The 18,179-nt window shown below is 38.4% G+C and overlaps 1 long non-coding RNA gene across 2 annotated transcripts; it reads left to right on the top strand.

The window, feature by feature from the left end:
* The first annotated feature begins 3,301 nt into the window (after positions 1-3,301).
* On the top strand, positions 3,302-4,631 carry LOC140867562 (uncharacterized). 2 transcript variants are annotated; one of them, XR_012145184.1, is made up of 4 exons: positions 3,302-3,401; positions 3,722-3,899; positions 4,211-4,300; positions 4,374-4,631. It is a non-coding gene; the product is annotated as an uncharacterized lncRNA (long non-coding RNA). The 2 variants fall into 2 exon arrangements; XR_012145185.1 differs by having other exon boundaries at positions 3,352-3,408.
* Positions 4,632-18,179: the final 13,548 nt, after the last annotated feature.

Here is an 18,179-nt window from a genome sequence, read left to right as displayed (position 1 = left end):
TTTAGATTTGAGATCTAGGAAAATAGTCTTGGGGTTAATTTTTGTTACTTTTGTAGATGGCAGGCCGTGGAGACGATATTCATGTGAGCGCCGGTGGACACTGGGGAGATGAGGAGGAGCGAGATCATCATCATGGATACCGTGGGATGGGATATGTCGCTTTGGCAAGAATAAGTTCGTGCAGATGAGTCTGAAGCCACTAGTGGGAACTGTAAGAGTGGGTGCCCAGTGAGCCAACTGTGTGGCTATGGGCTTTGATGACTCTTTGTATAAACAATCTTTTGTTTAATATTATTTACACTTTTATGGCAATGACTTTATATTACTTCATATTGTTATATTGTGATATAATATTGTTGTTTTGATAAAGACCTTGAATATACTATAGTGTATGTAAGATGTGGTAGAACATGGAGATGTCTATCATGAAATACATCTTATAGTCACTGTATATTCTAAAAACCGTTCCTAGTCGATTGAGCCGTCCGATAATAAGGATAAGGATCGCTCGAGTTTGAGACTAGCATTTGCGATGCGGAGTACCACGTTTCATTGGTAGGGAACATGGAGATGTTCGAAGCATGCAAATGGATATTCATAGGATGAATAATCGAACTACCCTATCCGGACTTTCCAAGTGGTTATCACTTATCGAGTGGATAAAGTCCGCGGTTTTGGTTGTACACCATTAGTCCTTACGACTTGAAACATCATGGAGACTCTATATGCTAGTGCTGTGCTTTGACTCGTTTACCGACTCTATGGGGGTCATCAGGTGTCGAGATTGGGTACAGTTACGACACATATAGGAGTCAATGCATTGTTGTCAAGGATTCACCACATACTTGCGAGTGTGGATATCCTATGCGATCTGAGGAGATATTAGTGTGACAAATCTCTGGCCAGAGTACTTGATGTGATTTAAGAAATGGTTTCTTAGTAGCACATGCGATGTCACTAATTTGATCTTCAAGATGTATTGCATAGTTATCGAATCTTGAGCGACTCTCGATATACCAATGGTTGTTGATTCGATCGGGATATATGGATGAAGGGACCGTACTGTACGCTAACCAAAATCTACTGGTTCTTGTAGGCACTATCAGTGATACCTAGGGAATCATGGGGCGATGTTGCTAGGCGCTTTACCATGATTCGTTGGGCAAGTCGGAAAGTGTTGTTCCGAGTCACAAGGAGTTGTGAGCCCACGGCTAGCTGTATCCCTGAACCATTGAGGGTCACACAGTGTAATGGAGTTTTAATCCCCGTTGAGATAGTTAAATTTAAAGAGTTAAATTTAATGAACAAAGAAGTTGGACTTCTTAAATAAGAGTAAGGGAGTAGGATTTCCTAAAATGACATAGGGATGGACATTTTTGGAAACCACTGAATTCGGATTCAGGAAAATTTATTTTGACTTTAAAATGTGCAGAAATGGTTTCTGTGCACATTGGTGAAATTGGTTCATCAATCGGAGTCACGATGAATTTTATATTAATTTCTGAACGTGCGGGCTTTGCTTGTCGGGCCCTAACTTATGATTAATGGGCCCTAAGGTGTTAGTGGCCTGCATTATAAATAAGTTATTGCAGTACAGAAATTAGACACAACGGCTCATAATTTTTGAGACAGAAAATCGAAACCCTCCTCTCTCTCAAAAGTTTTCGGCCGTCCCCTCCCTGTTCTCTGCCCGAGAAATTTCGGTCTGTGATTTTGAATCGCAGTCAGGAATAACGAATCAGACTCGTTTAATCTCTTCGCAGAAAAACTTCTGATAGATTTTCTAGTGCAATCTATCAGAGGGATTTAAACCCCATTCGTGGACCTGATTTAAGGAGTTCATCAGTTCCTGGGAGATACAAGAAGCGCAGAGAAATCTGTGTGGTGTCCATTAATCTCGATTCGAGATTGAAGGTAAAATTTAATTAATTGTTATTTGAATTTTACACACACAATAATTTAATCGTTGAATGGTTGATACCCACACCATGGAATTGTTCCATGATAAAAATTTTTAAACTTCCGCTGCACCGGGTATCAATCGTGATTGATCTGACCGCCAGTTTTCCAACAGGAACTACAAGAAATAAGCTAATAGACAATACTTAAACAACAACGTTTTTATTAAAAACATTTTTAAAAAAACAACAACAACGCTTTTAATGTAGAGCGTTGTCGAATTTTTTCTTTTTTTTTATAAAAGACAACGCTTTTTGAAAAAGCGTTGTCTTTAAGCGTTTTTTTAAAAGACAACACTTTTTATGAAGCGTTGTGTATGAGCATGAATTTCAACTAACACAACGCTTTTAAATTAAACCTAAACCCCAAACCTTTTCCCCTTTGTTCCTACGACATTTTGGCTCCTCTCTTTCGATTATTTGCTGCTTCTAAGATTTCTCATCTGCTCCACATTCTTGGGCTTTGTTTTCGGTTACATCTATTTCGTGATTTTGTTCATCCTCTCAAAAACGATAATCTCCATCTACCGCATCAAGCTCCTGCTCTCTCGATTCGTAGCAACAAGATTGCGCATCATCCTTCGCGGTGCCGACATCGGATTCAGCCACAAATCCTCTTTCCCGCACTTCTTTTTATTCCACCTACTCTCTTATTTCTTCGTTCTCGCGACCTCTTCTCCACCATATTTTTGGTTTTTCATGCTCAGCTTGCGGCCTCCAGATCTAGATCTATGGGCGATTTGACGGGATCTTCGACTCTTCAAATGTTGCCTACGAGGAAACCCCCTATACCTTTGGTTTCTATCATTATTGATGTTGAGATTCTGAATCTGATTTATTCGGTGTGAAGGTGGTGGTGCGGTTCAACAAGATTGTCACCAAGCTCCGGTTCGAGGATGAGAGTAAGCCCAAGGAGCGAGAATTTTTGGTTTCTTCGATATCGCACCTATCGATTTCTAACTCCACTGCTTCGCTGGCGGTGGCGTGGTTTTGCTCCGAGTTAGGAGTGCTGGAGCTCCGATTCAAGGCGGTGTCAAATCAGAATGGTTCCGTTCACTTTGACCCCCGAGTTTGCTTGCAGGTCTTTCTTTCTTTCTATTTTTTTCCCGTTTCTTTTGAGTACCTTTTATGTTATTTCGGTTGTCCATTTTGTTTTTGAAGTTTCGTTGGCATTTCGCTGGGTTAAAGGTCAGGTTTAATGGTGAATTTAGTGTCTTGACAGAAAGATTACGAAGCTGTGAGCAACAAGATGATGGTGTTGACAGATTACGTGAAAGGCTTTCCGAAGGAGTTTGATATGTTGCTTAAAACCTCGGCCATCAAACTCAGAGTACTCAGTGGCTGCGACGGTGCCATTTTGGTGAAGAATCTCTACTTGTCTTGAGACCCTTATGCATGCGCAAAATGGAGGGAAGCTATTTCGACTCCTTTGTGCCCGACTCTGTGAGTAGTACTAATTTTGCTTTAGAATCTCGTTTATTATTAATTAATTTCGACTGTTGGACTAATTTTTAATTATTTGATGTAAGTGACTTATAGTTCAATTTTGTATATGTATAATTTTTTACTTACTAATAATCAATGAGAGTTGAAGTATATTCATAGTTCAGTTCCGTGTTTTTAACTTCAGTAAAAAGTGATGTTTCACATAACTATGTTTTTGTAGGTTCAACAATCGTTAAACATTGTTTGAGATTCTCCTTACATTCCATTTTGCTTCAGATTTTTAAATGTTAAGTGTCGATTTGTTCTCTGAAATGCAGCCAATAACAGGATATGGAGTGTGTAAAGTTGTGGATTCTACTGATCCCAAATTCAAGAAAGGTGACCTGATATGGGGCATGACAGGGTGGGAGGAGTATAGCCTCATCAAATCTACTCAGGGACTTTTCAAGATTCACCACACTGATGTACCTCTATCTTATTATACCGAAATCCTTGGTATGTGACCATGGCTCATCCTTGTGGAAAATGTGCCTATGTTTTAGGTACACCTAGAAACAGGGACAGAGACAAGAAAATTCAACTAACTGAGAGAGGTGAGAATTATTTTTTTATCGGATTAGGGCGGTATGAATAAATCACTTAGAAAAATAAGTGTTATCGTAAATTTAGAGGCTAAGGCTCCATCCCTGCATAGAATTCAGTATTCAACTGGATTATGATTTCAAATTATGCTTGATTAAATTCAAACTTCAATATTAAGTCTCCCTAACTTTTATTTATCCATTATACTTCTCTTTTTTACTTAGCATGCCTGGTACTACTGCTTACTGTGGTTTTTATGAGGTCTGCTCTCCCAAAAATGAGACACCGTGTTCATTTCTGCCCCTAAAATATCGGTAACCATTCTATCAGTAACCGTTCTATTTTTTTCGATTGTAAATAAACCTAAAATATTTTTGAATGTATTAGGTTTTATGGAAAACAACAATCTTCAAGTCAGTTCGCTGGGAAAAGAAGACCAGAATATGAAGTTCACCCTACCACTATGGCTTGGAATGTATTACATCCTTATATTTGAATTGGATTGTCTGTAACACACTCAATCTACTATTTTGACAATCGTGCAGGTTTTCCTTTCGGTGCTGCAGGAATTTTTTCACTTATGCATCACATGGGATGTGAACCAGATAGAGCCTCATACAATATAATGGTTGATGATTATGGGAGAGCAGGTTTTCATGGAGGTAATATTTGTGTTTTAATTTATTTTGCAAATTTGTCCTTGCCTTGTTAGGTGACTAATTAAGCGAGATCAGGTTTGGAAACTTGAGAAGGAGAAGAAACACTTTTTAGATTGTTTTAGAAGGATTTGATTACGTGAATAAATAAGTTCCAAGGACTTGCATACATGTAGCAAGAAACATGTGACATGTCTTTTGTAACAATGCAAGTTCAGTATCATAATTGTTAGATCTTAATTATCTGACATAAGTGTTGGAACACGGTCGTTCTCCGGATCAAAAAGAAAGTGATATCCGGTGCAGCGGAAGTTTTAAAATTTTATATGGAACGATTTCATATGGATATCAAATTCCTACGATTAAAATTGATAACATAAAATTTAAACAATTTAAATTTTACCTTAAGATCTCGAAGCGAGATTATGGACACCAACAGATTAAACTGCTCTTGTTGTATATCCCAGGAACTGATGAACGAACGATTCTTCAATCAGGTCCATGAACAGAAGTTTAATCACTCTGATAGACTGCACTAGAAAGTCTATCAGAAGTTTCTACGAAGAGATAGAACAGATATGATCTGTTAAATCAGTCTGCAAATTCGAAAATTCACAGACTGAATTTTCGAACACAGTAGGGGAGGGGGGCGGCCGAATTCTCTAGAGAGAGAGAGCTCTAGGGTTTTCGAAAATTATGACCTTGTGTTGTCTAATTTTTGCACTGCAATGACTTATTTATAATATGGGCTGCTAACAGCTTAGGGCCCATTAGTCATAAGTTCAAGCCTTACAAGCAAAGCCCGCATGTTCAGAAATTAATATAAAATTCATCGTGACTCAGATTGATAAACCAATTTCACCAATGTGCACAGAAACCATTTCTGCATCTTTTAAAGTCAAGATAAATTTTCTGAATCCGAAATCAGTGATTTCCAAAAATGTCCATCACTATGTCATTTTAGGAAATCTTACTCCCTCTTCTTTTAAATAAGAAGTCCCACTTCTTTATTCACTAAATTTAACTCTTTAAATTTAATTATCTCAACGGGGATTAAAATCCATTACTTGTGTGTCCCTCAATGGTTCAGGGATACAGCTAGCCGTGGGCTCACAATTCCTTGTGACTCGGAACAACAATTTCCGACTTGCCCATCGAATCATGGTAAGAGCGCCTAGCAACATCGCCCCATGATTCCCTAGGTATCACTGATAGTGCCTGCAAGAACCAATAGATTTTGGTTAGCGTACAGTACGGTCCCTTCATCCATATATCCCGATCTAATCAACAACCATTGGTAAATCGAGAGTCGTTCGAGATTTGATAACTATGCAATGCATCTTGAAGATCAAATAGTGACATCGCATGTGCTACTAGGAAACAAAGTAACCTAAAACACATCATGTACTCTGGCCAGAGATTCGTCACACTAATATCTCCTCAGATTGCATAGGATATCCACACTTGCAAGTATGTGGTGAATTCTTGACAACAAAGCATCGACTCCTATATGTGTCGTAACTGTACCCAATCCCGACACCTGATGACCCCAATAGAGTCGGTAAATGAGTCAAAGTACAGTACTAGCATATAGAGTCTCAATGATGTTTCAAGTAGTAAGGACTAATGGTGTACAACCAAAACCGCGGACTTTATCCACTCGATAAGTGATAACCACTTGGAATGTCCGGATAGGGTAGTTCGATCATTCATCATATGAATATCCATTTGCATGCTTTGAACATCTCTATGTTCCATACCAATGAAACGTGGTACTCGGCATCGGAAATGCTAGTCTCAATCTCGAGCGATCCTTATCCTTATTAACGGACAGCTCAATCGACTAGGAACTGTTTAGAATATACAGTGACTATAAGATGTGTTTCATGATAGTCATCCCCATGTGCTATCACATCTTACATACACTATAGTATATTCAAGGTCTTCATCTAAACATCTTATAGTATGTCACAACATAATAATATGATAAAAGATAAAGTAAATGCCATTATAAAAGTGTAAATTATATTAACCAAAAGATTGTTTATACATAGAGTCATAAAAGCCCTTAGCCACAAGTTGGCTCACCGGGCACCCACTCTTTCAATCTCCCACTTGCCCTAAAGCCAACTAGTCATACTACGTAGTCCCATTGCTTCGCGATGTTTGTCAAATAATGGTCCTGGCAAGGGCTTAGTAAGTGGATCAGCGATATTGTCTGCAGAGGCCACTCTCTCGACAGTGATGTCTCCTCTTTCCACAATCTCCCGGATGATGTGGTATTTCCTCAGTACGTGTTTGAATCTTTGATGAGACCTTGGTTCCTTTGCCTGAGCAACGGCACCCGTGTTGTCACAGTACACCGGGACTGGACCAATAGCTTCAGGAATAACGCCCAACTCTTGGACGAAATTCCTCATCCAAACGGCCTCTTTAGCAGCAGCTGATGCCGCAATGTATTCTGCCTCAGTGGTGGAATCCGCTGTGGTGTCCTGCTTGGAACTCTTCCAAGAGACAGCACCGCCATTGAGCATGAACACAAATCCAGAGGTTGACTTCTAGTCATCCACGTCACTTTGGAAGCTAGAGTCGGTATAGCCTTCCAATTTCAGTTCTCTTCCTCCATAAACCATGAATACATTCTTAGTTCTTCTCAAATACTTAAGAATATCCTTCACGGCTTTCCAATGCATTTGACCGGGATTGGCTTGATATCTGCTCGTGACACTCAGAGAAAATGCCACATCCGGTCTGGTAGATATCATCCCATACATGATACTCCCTATGGCTGACACATATGGTATGTGTGTCATTTTCTCTATCTCTTCGTCAGTCTTGGGACACATAGACTTGGATAGAGAGACTCCATGACACATAGGTAGATGTCATCTCTTGGACTCATCCATTGAAAACCTTTTCAATATAGTGTCGATGTAGGTAGCTTGAGTAAGTCCTATCATTCTCTTAGATCTATCTCTATAGATCAGTATCCCTAGAATATAGGACGCATCACCCAAATCCTTCATCGAGAATCTACCTGATAACCATATTTTTGTTGACTGCAACATCCCTACATCATTCTCAATGAGTAAGATGTCATCAACATAAAGTACTAAGAATGTCACAGCATCCTTAACTACTTTCTTGTACACGCACGGTTCCTCCGGGTTCTTGATGAAACCAAAATCCTTTATTGTTTCATCAAATTCCTGGTTCCAACTTCTTGATGCTTGTTTGAGACCATAGATCGATCTCTGAAGCTTGCATACCTTATGCTCGCTTCCCATGGATGTGAATCCCTCGGGCTGCATCATATAGATTTCTTACTTAATGTTTCCATTAAGAAATGCAGTCTTCACATCCATTTGCCATATCTCATAGTCATACCATGCTGCTATGGCAATAAGGATTCTTATGGACTTGAACATTGCGACTGGTGAAAAAGTTTCATCATAGTCAACTCCTTGTCTTTGAGTATAACCTTTTGCCACCAATCGTGCCTTGTAGGTCAGTACCTTTCCATCAGGCCCAAGTTTTCTCTTATAGATCCATTTACACCCTATTGGAACAATTCCATCGGGAAGATCTACTAAAGTCCAAATTTGGTTTGTATGCATCGAATCTATTTCCGACTGCATAGCTTCAAGCCATAAGTTCGAATCCGCATCAAAAATTGCTTCCTTGAAGTTTCTTGGATCACATCCAATGTCGGGTTCACTTTGATCCCCTTCAAGAAGAAAACCATATCTAATAGGAGGCCTAGAAGTCCTCTCGGATCTTCTAATAATAGGCGTGTCAATCAATGGTTCCTGAAGTGTAGGATCATTATTTTGTATCTTGGGTTCTTCTCGAATTTCTTCGAGTTCCATCATCTTGCCTTTCTTATCCAATAAGAACTCCTTCTCCAAGAAGGTGGCATTCCTTGAAACAAACACTTTTGTTTCAGTAGGATGATAGAAATAATATTTGATTGAATTCTTCGGATACCCTACAAAATAACATAAGGTGGATCGAATATCCAACTTATCTCCCACTGTCTGCTTCACGTAAGCAGGACATCCCCAAATCCTCAAGTACGAATACTTAGGAGCTTTGCCATTCCATAACTCGTATGGTGTTTTGTTCACTGCTTTAGTGTGGACGTTTTTCAACAACAATACCGTCGTTTCAAGAGCATAGCCCCAAAACGAAGGTGGGAGCTCAGTGAAGCTCATCATAGATCGAACCATGTCCAACAATGTTCGATTGCGACGCTCCGAAACTCCATTCAGCTGAGGTGTCATAGGAGGAGTCCACTGAGAGAGAATCCCATTCTCTTTTAGATAGCTCAAAAACTCGGTACTCAAGTATTCTCCACCTCGATCCGATCGAAGTGCTTTAATACTCTTACCTAGTTTGTTTTCTACTTCAGCCTTGAATTCTTTGAACTTTTCAAATGATTCAGACTTATATTTCATCAAATATAAGTACCCATACCTAGAATAATCATGAGTAAAGGTAATGAAGTAGGTGTGACCAAATTTTGTACCAATACTAAATGGTCCGCAAACATCTGTATGAATCAAATCCAATAGATTTTGACTATGCTCAGGTTTTCCTTTGAAAGGAGATTTAGTCATTTTTCCTTTCAGGAAGGACTCACAAGTAGGTAGAGAGTTAATATCAGACATATGAAACATGCCCTCTCCCACTAGCTTGTTCATCCTCCTTGAGGAAATATGACCTAGCCTAGCATGCCAAAGGTTTGCCGGGTTTTGACTATCGATTTTCCTTTTGTTCATTGTTACCGGTTTATCAACATAATTTATTGGAACGTCTTTTAATTTTAAGTTATATATATCGTTTTCAAGTTTTCCATTTCCAATCAAACATTCATTCTTGTAAATATTGCAAATCTCATTCACAAAATTGCAAGAAAAACCATCTCTATCAAGCATAGAAACAGAAATAATGTTTTTAATCAAGTCTGGAATAAATAAAACATCTCTCAAAAGTAACTTAAAATCGTTCTACAAAATTAAATAAACGTCTACCACAGCTTTGGCTTCAAATCTAGAACCATTTCCGAGCCTCAGCTGGGTCTCACCCATCCTAAGCTTGCGACTTCTTGTCATCACCTGCAAATCATTGCAAATGTGAGATCCACATCCGGTATCCAATACCCAAGAAGTAGTATTAAGTGAAACATTTATTTCAATATAAAACATACCCTTCGCAGTTCGCAACTGCTCAAGATATTCCTTGCAGTTACGTTTTCAATGACCGGGTTTCTTGCAGTGATGGCAAACATCCTTGGATTTTTCCATGTTTGAAGCCTTTGTCTTGTTCTTCTTCTCGGGTCCGGTTTTCTTGGATGGGGCAGAACGTTTCTTACCCTTTGTACTTGGCCCCTTCTTAGCAGAAGAAGTGGAACCCACCAAGAGAACCGGTTTATCCTTCTTTAAAGTGGCTTCATAAGTTACAAGCATATTGACCATCTCTTCAAGGGAGGCCTCTAATGTTCATATTTAAATTCACCACAAAACCGTCAAACGATGAAGGAAGAGAGAGAAGTAATAAGTCCACATTGAGTTCATGCTCCAATACCAATTCAAGCGTTACCAACTTCTGAATGAGCCAAATCACGCTTACCCCATGATCACGGACCGAAGTCCCTTCACGCATGCGACATGTCATTAACTCTTTTACAGTGGCGAACCTCTCAGCTCTCGATTGAGCCCCAAAAAGTTCCTTGAGTTGTACGTGAATGTCAGCAGCATTCACGGTATCCTCAAATCGCCTCTGGAGTTCATTAGACATCGAAGCTTGCATATAGAATTTGGCCTTGATATCATGGTCCCACCATTTATCAAGTTTTGCCAACTCTTCCGGACTTATATCAGCTGGTGCTTCCTTCGGAGGAGATTTTTCTAACACGTAGAACATATTCTCCGAGGTCAAGACAATCTTCAACTTACGCAACCATTCCGTATAGTTTGCGCCAGTCAGTTTGTTTTGTTCGAGAATAGAGAATAGTGGATTGCGCGAATTCATCTTAATGAAATACTGAAAAGAAACAGACAATAATCAGTGATTGTTTAATTAATTTACTAAGACATAAAATAAAGCGAAATTTATTTTATGAATCTCACTCCCACTATTTTAACGATTTCACTACCCTCTAGTGAAAACGAGAAACATTTTCTTTAGTGGGAACATGGAGTCCAATTGACAAACTATAGTCCCGAATAATATCAGCCAACCATAATTTTCAAAAGGTAGAGCCCAATTGCTTCCAAAGCAACCTCCATGTTTTTTCCTCATGTCCAATAATGGCCCAATAATATGACGCCATTTATTGTGACACGTCAAGATGACCCATCAATATTAAGTTGTGATGGACGGTCGCCATGTGGATCCCCAATAATATGAGCCAATCCCATGGGAGTTCCATCCAACTTACAACATGTGTCGATCCAATGTACAGCTTTCCGACGAACGGGCCCCCCAATAATATGAGCCGGACCGTATCCGCGGGTAGCATCTCATACATTGATCGTTGATGGAAAGTAGGAACATTTAAACAATATTTAAATTTCCTTTATTTATCTTGATATCAATTTTAAATCATATTTAAAATGAGAGATTTTTAATTTTGAAAATTTGTCTCATCATTTAAAATTTGTATGCTTGCGGGATTCATACAATTTAGTCTAAACATGCATACAACGATAATATCATATATTATATTTTAGGATGATCGATTCCATTACTAATCGACCCGTGGTTGCCAATCACGAGTCTAAGTCCAATCCTAGGTGATATGCAAGTATGCAATGCAATTCTATTACATTGTGCTTCCAATTTACATTTCTTCAGTTTTTATCATTACTTGCTGGTCCCACCTCCATCTTCAAAATCTCCCACTATTTCTAGTAAATTTACAATAAATTACTATGACAAATAAAGGGATACATTATAGAGGTGGGAACGGGCCATAAACCAGGCCCACTTTTATTACAAATGATAAAATCAAATTTGGGCAAAAAATCAGGCCCATTAATAAAATCCAACAATCAATAATAAAGCCAAATGTAAACAACCTAACTTACACCTATAATATTGGTCAAGGCAATCGATCATCCTTATCCAATAATATTTAATTCAAAAATTAATTTATTGGACATCATGCAATGACAATAAATATAAATAGATAAAATCATATTTCATACATAAAATCTTATTTTATATATAAAATCATATTTTATCTAGTTTATCCATAAAATCATATTTTACATATAAAATCCAATTTTATACATAAAATCATATTTTATTATCAATTGTACCAAAATTAATAATTAAAGATTTAATTTATTGGATTAAATTTTTAAATTTTCAAAATTCAAAATTTATCCAAAAATTAATTTTCTTAGTTTTAAAAAAAAATTTGGGCTCAAACAATTTTGACCCATTGCCTCGTGGACCAACTGAAATAATTTTCAATCGGGCCAAAAACTGGGCCCAAAACCATTTTGGGCTAGAATTCATAATTCACGAGAATTTAAATTTTTTTTTTTTAATAAAAAATTTCTGGGCAGCAAGGGACAATCCCGGGCTGCCCGCCCGTCGCTGGGCGAGACTCGTCCAGCCCAGCCGCTGGGCCGCTCCATGCGGCCCAGTTGTGCGCAGCCAAGCTACGCGCAGGGCTGCACGCGGCGCTGCTCGCTGCCTTCGGGCAGCGGGCAGCCCCGAAATATTTTTTTTTTCTTTTCCGTTTTATTTTTCTAAAAAATCGAGGTTTTGTACAATCGATAAAATTTTAATCGTAAAATCCGAAAACAGCCTGGCTCTGATACCACTATTGGAACACGGTCGTTCTCCGGATCAAAAAGAAAGTGATATCCGGTGCAGCGGAAGTTTTAAATTTTTATATGGAACGATTCCATATGGATATCAAATTCCTACGATTAAAATTGATAACATAAAATTTAAACAATATAAATTTTACCTTAAGATCTCGAAGCGAGATTATGTACACCAACAGATTAAACTGCTCTTGTTGTATATCCCAGGAACTGATGAACAAACGATTCTTCAATCAGGTCCACGAACAGAAGTTTAATCCCTTTGATAGACTGCACTAGAAAGTCTATCAGAAGTTTCTACGAAGAGATAGAACAGATATGATCTGTTAAATCAGTCTGCAAATTCGAAAATTCACAGACTGAATTTTCGAACACAGTAGGGGAGGGGGCGGCCGAATTCTCTAGAGAGAGAGCTCTAGGGTTTTCGAAAATTATGACCTTGTGTTGTCTAATTTTTGCACTGCAATGACTTATTTATAATGTGGGCTGCTAACAGCTTAGGGCTTATTAGTCATAAGTTCAAGCCTGACAAGCAAAGCCCGCATGTTCAGAAATTAATATAAAATTCATCGTGACTCAGATTGATAAACCAATTTCACCAATGTACACAGAAACCATTTCTGCATCTTTTAAAATCAAGATAAATTTTCTGAATCCGAATTCAGTGATTTCCAAAAATGTCCATCACTATGTCATTTTAGGAAATCTTACTCCCTCTTCTTTTAAATAAGAAGTCCCACTTCTTTATTCACTAAATTTAACTCTTTAAATTTAATTATCTCAACGGGGATTAAAAATCCATTACTTGTGTGACCCTCAATGGTTCATGGATACAGCTAGCCGTGGGCTCACAATTCCTTGTGACTCGGAACAACAATTTCCGACTTGCCCATCGAATCATGGTAAGAGCGCCTAGCAACATCGCCCCATGATTCCCTAGGTATCACTGATAGTGCCTGCAAGAACCAATAGATTTTGGTTAGCGTACAGTACGGTCCCTTCATCCATATATCCCGATCTAATCAACAACCATTGGTAAATCGAGAGTCGTTCGAGATTTGATAACTATGCAATGCATCTTGAAGATCAAATAGTAACATCGCATGTGCTACTAGGAAACCAAGTAACCTAAAACACATCATGTACTCTGGCCAGAGATTCGTCACACTAATATCTCCTCAGATTGCATAGGATATCCACACTTGCAAGTATGTGGTGAATCCTTGACAACAAAGCATCGACTCCTATATGTGTCGTAACTGTACCCAATCCCGACACCTGATGACCCCAATAGAGTCGGTAAACGAGTCAAAGTACAGTACTAGCATATAGAGTCTCAATGATGTTTCAAGTAGTAAGGACTAATGGTGTACAACCAAAACCACGGACTTTATCCACTCGATAAGTGATAACCACTTGGAAAGTCCGGATAGGGTAGTTCGATCATTCATCATATGAATATCCATTTGCATGCTTTGAACATCTCTATGTTCCATACCAATGAAACGTGGTACTCGGCATCGTAAATGCTAGTCTCAATCTCGAGCGATCCTTATCCTTATTAACGGACGGCTCAATCGACTAGGAACTGTTTAGAATATACAGTGAATATAAGATGTGTTTCATGATAGCCATCCCCATGTGCTACCACATCTTACATACACTATAGTATATTCAAGGTCTTCATCTAAACATCTTATAGTATGTCACAACATAATAATATGATAAAAGATAAAGTAAATGCCATTATAAAAGTGTAAATTATATTAACCAAAAGATTGTTTATACATAGAGTCATAAAAGCCCGTAGCCACAAGTTGGCTCACCGGGCACCCACTCTTTCAAGAAATTTATGATTAGATTAAATTTTAACTTTTCTAGACTGTATATATCTATCTATCTTTGGAACAAGAGGTGCTTTCCATCTGTTATGTATGGGTTTCTTTCATGAAAGCATCTAAACTTGTCGGATCTCCAGGAATTTGAATGAACATGTCCATTGTTTCTAAATATATATCCATCACTAGCAGTCCACGTGAAATACTCTTAAAAGTATACAAAGTTTTGAACAAAATTTTTGAGAACTAATGAGATTGCTCCAACGAATAAATCTTATTCTCATGCTAATCCTTATAATTAGCCGAGTCTACCAACTCTCACGTAGCTTATGATGCTCTAATTTCTTGATAAATCATTTCAAATTTGGCCTTAGTTTGTTTATTTGTTTATTTATTTATTTATTTTGACAAAGGGGTTGGAGTTAGTTTGTTTTTGAAAAAGGAAAAAAATGTAATCTCATCTTGGTTATTTTTTGCAAGTATATTGATAAATTCAAATTCAAATTATATAAATGTCTCAAATCTTTGCATTCTAAATTTGTTACAAGTATTAGTTACTGATCAAGGATATATTTCTCTGGAATGATTCAGGTTTGGAGGCATTGGCGTGAGGGAACACCTGCAAATATAATAGATCCTATGTTGTAGGATGGATTAATGTATAGTTTTTTTCCTAGTGTTTATAGCGTTAGAATTAATTTGATTATTTTTCACATTTGAATGATTTATAATATTGAAATATTGTATATTAAATTTTATTTTTTAAATTTTTTAATTTTGAGCGTTTTATAATATTGAAAATTTGTGAATTAATTTTTTTTTTGTTTTTTATTCGAAAGAAGAAAACGCTTTTTCCGCGTTGTCTAGTGGTTGAAAAAGCGTTGTTAAAGCCAGTGTTGTAAAAAAACCTGCCCAACGACAACGCTTTTTTCGCGTTGTCATTTTGAGAAAAGACAACGCTTAAGCGTTGTCTTTTCTCAAAACGACAACGCGAAAAAAGCGTTGTCGTTGAGCGGGTTTTTTTACAACACTGGCTTTAACAATGCTTTTTCAGCTACATAGACAACGCGGAAAAACCGTTGCCGTTGGCCTTTTTTGTTGTAGTGGGGTGACGAGACTCCGGAGGCTGCGGAGAACTGGTTGGAGAGTATGGAGAGTTTCTTTCAGGTTTACCACTGCATCTAAGAGCACCAGATGTAGACAGTCAGCTTCCTACTAGAAGGGAGTGCTCGCAAGCGGTGGAAGTCCACTTCAGCGCCCATGGTATTTGAGCGAGGCGTAGCTACTTGGGACGAGTTCCTTACAATGTTTCACAAGATTTACTTTCGTCTGGAAATCCGCTTGGCGAAGAATAATGAGCTGCTGAATCTGAGGCAGGACAACATGAATATAGAAGAGTATCAGCAAAAATTCTTTGTGTTGTTTCCATATTGTCTGTATGTTGCTCTCAGATCGGAGGCCATGTACGATCACTTTATTCAGGGCCTCAACCCAGAGATCCATGACCAAGTGTCTATTTGTGATAATCCGTACGAGGGGTTGGTCAACCTTTGTTGACAGGAGGAGAACAATATCAAGAATAATAGGTCCTTATCCTCCTTCCGACTAAGTTACTCTTTGGGGCCTAAACCCATTCTTTCAAGAAGCTTGTTGAATCTTATTCTTCTTCGGGTTCTGGTGGTGGTGTTTTCTAATTTGGGAAAAAGAAAGGTGAGTGTGAGCAATGTGGCGGATGGAATTCGTCCGACAAGTGCTGTGGAGCGGGAGTTTTTTGTTTCCATTGTGGCAAGATGGGCCAGATGAAGAGAAATTGTCCTCATTCAGTTGGGGGATCAACATCTGGTTCTGGTTCCCAGGTATCAGTTCTGCAAAGGCCATTTGGACAGTCTGTTGGAAGAACCAATAAGAGGCCGCGTATCCCACACTACACTGCTGCTAAGCATATTCTCAAATATCTTAAGGGTACTAATAACGTGGGTCTTTTGTATCCCAAAGACTTAAGCTTTAATCTTATTGGATATTCAGATGCATACCATTTAGGATGCAAGATTGACAAAAAGAGCACCAGTGGATCATGACAATTTCTTGGAGATAGGTTGATCTCTTGCTTCAGCAATAAGCAGACTTCAATGGCCACATCGACCACTGAAGCAGAGTACCTCACAGCTAGCACTTGTTGTGCCCAAATCATATGGATCCAACAACAACTTCGTGATTATGGGGTTCATTCGAGTGAAGCTTCCATCATCACAAGTGCTATTGCCATTACCTAAAATCCTGTGATGCATTCAAGAAAAAAGCACACCGATGTTAGACATAATTTCATTAGGGATCATGCAATGAAGGAGAACATCTCCACTGATCAACATGCGACAAACATTTTCACTAATCTTCTACCATACGCTAAGTTATTTTACTTTAGAAATATCCTTGGCTTAGTTTATTTTTCCTTGTCACTTTTTATCTTTCTTATAATGTTTAATGAGGGTAATGCATGTCATGCCTGATAAATCTTAGTGTCACCCGGTACAAAAAGTTTCTCATCAACCGATCGAGAGAATTTTTGAATGGTTGTGATTTTATCTAGATGGTTGTCATTTATACCATTTATTAATATAGCCTAAGGGAATTTATGGTATTTCAATCACTTTATTGTTTTTTTATCAATACCAACATGTGTTTTTGTTTAAATTTAGGCACTTAATTGTCCTTAAGCATGCGGTTATAACTATTTCGGTGCCTATTTTAAAACTTTTAAATTTTAAAAATTCAAGTCCACAACCGCACTGCCAAGTGGATGAAAGAGATTGACCGATCAAATCTTTTATATTTTCAATAAACCGTCTATACCATTCTTTAAGCTCTCTTGTTTTCCCTCAGATACTTGCAAAACTTCGTGCTTCCTTGCATTCTCTTGCATTCACTTGTTCTTTGAATTCTTCATCTTTTTCAGAAAACAACAAAAATGTCTATCCAAAATACTTGCCTCGCATACAACTTCGATGTTGTTCACTCAGTCAAGAGTGAGGGTATCTCCAAGATACTCAACATGCTGGAAGAATCTGAACATAGGAAGTTCTTGAGCTACAAGTCTTTCTTCAACATCTACATCATGAAGCAGTACTTCACCTTTGCTCGTCTAAAACATGGCAAGTTCTTATGCACCATCAATGACATCAACTATAACGTCGACCAAAACTACTTTTTTGATGCATTTGGGTTGCCCACCAAGGGTTTGAATCAATGCTCTAACTTTCCCAATGAAAATGTTGCAATCTGGGCCATTGAGTTCAAAATGGATGGTGCCCCAATCTAGATTCTGGATTCCAAACTCAAGTTGAAAGTTCCCTATCACCTGTTGGCCAATATTGTGACCAAGAATCTCCTCGCTTGGGTAGGCTCATATGACAAAATCACTCTTGAAAAGTTCCAATACATGGATTCCATTGCATCCAATATCTCTGTCAATTGGTCTAACATCCTTTATGGAACTTTTTGCAACATGACCAAGGGTAAGGACAATCTGAAGGATATTCCCTCAAAATCTGCCACATCTTGGGACTGCTCGGAGTTGATTCTCTGGAACCGAGCCCGTTCACTCCTCAAAATGGATGAATGTGGTTAACATCCACAAATTTCTTAAGAAGAATGAGGTCACTCTTGATGACCCTTGATCCATCAAACAAAAAATAAGTGCCGAGCAGGAGGCTCGGGCCAAGAAGAAGAAGGCCACAAAACCACTAACGAGGAAGGTGGGTTTTGAATCTGATGAAGACGAGTAAGCTTTAGACAATGCTCCCTTGTACCAAGTCTTTGTTACCCCCTCATCTGCTTAGGGGGAAGGTGAGGCTGCTA

Source organism: Henckelia pumila, chromosome 4 (assembly GCF_033568475.1).
Source record: "Henckelia pumila isolate YLH828 chromosome 4, ASM3356847v2, whole genome shotgun sequence".
Lineage (NCBI taxonomy): Eukaryota > Viridiplantae > Streptophyta > Magnoliopsida > Lamiales > Gesneriaceae > Henckelia > Henckelia pumila.
Note: the sequence above shows the minus strand (reverse complement) of the source record. Positions and strands in the feature narration are given on the sequence as shown.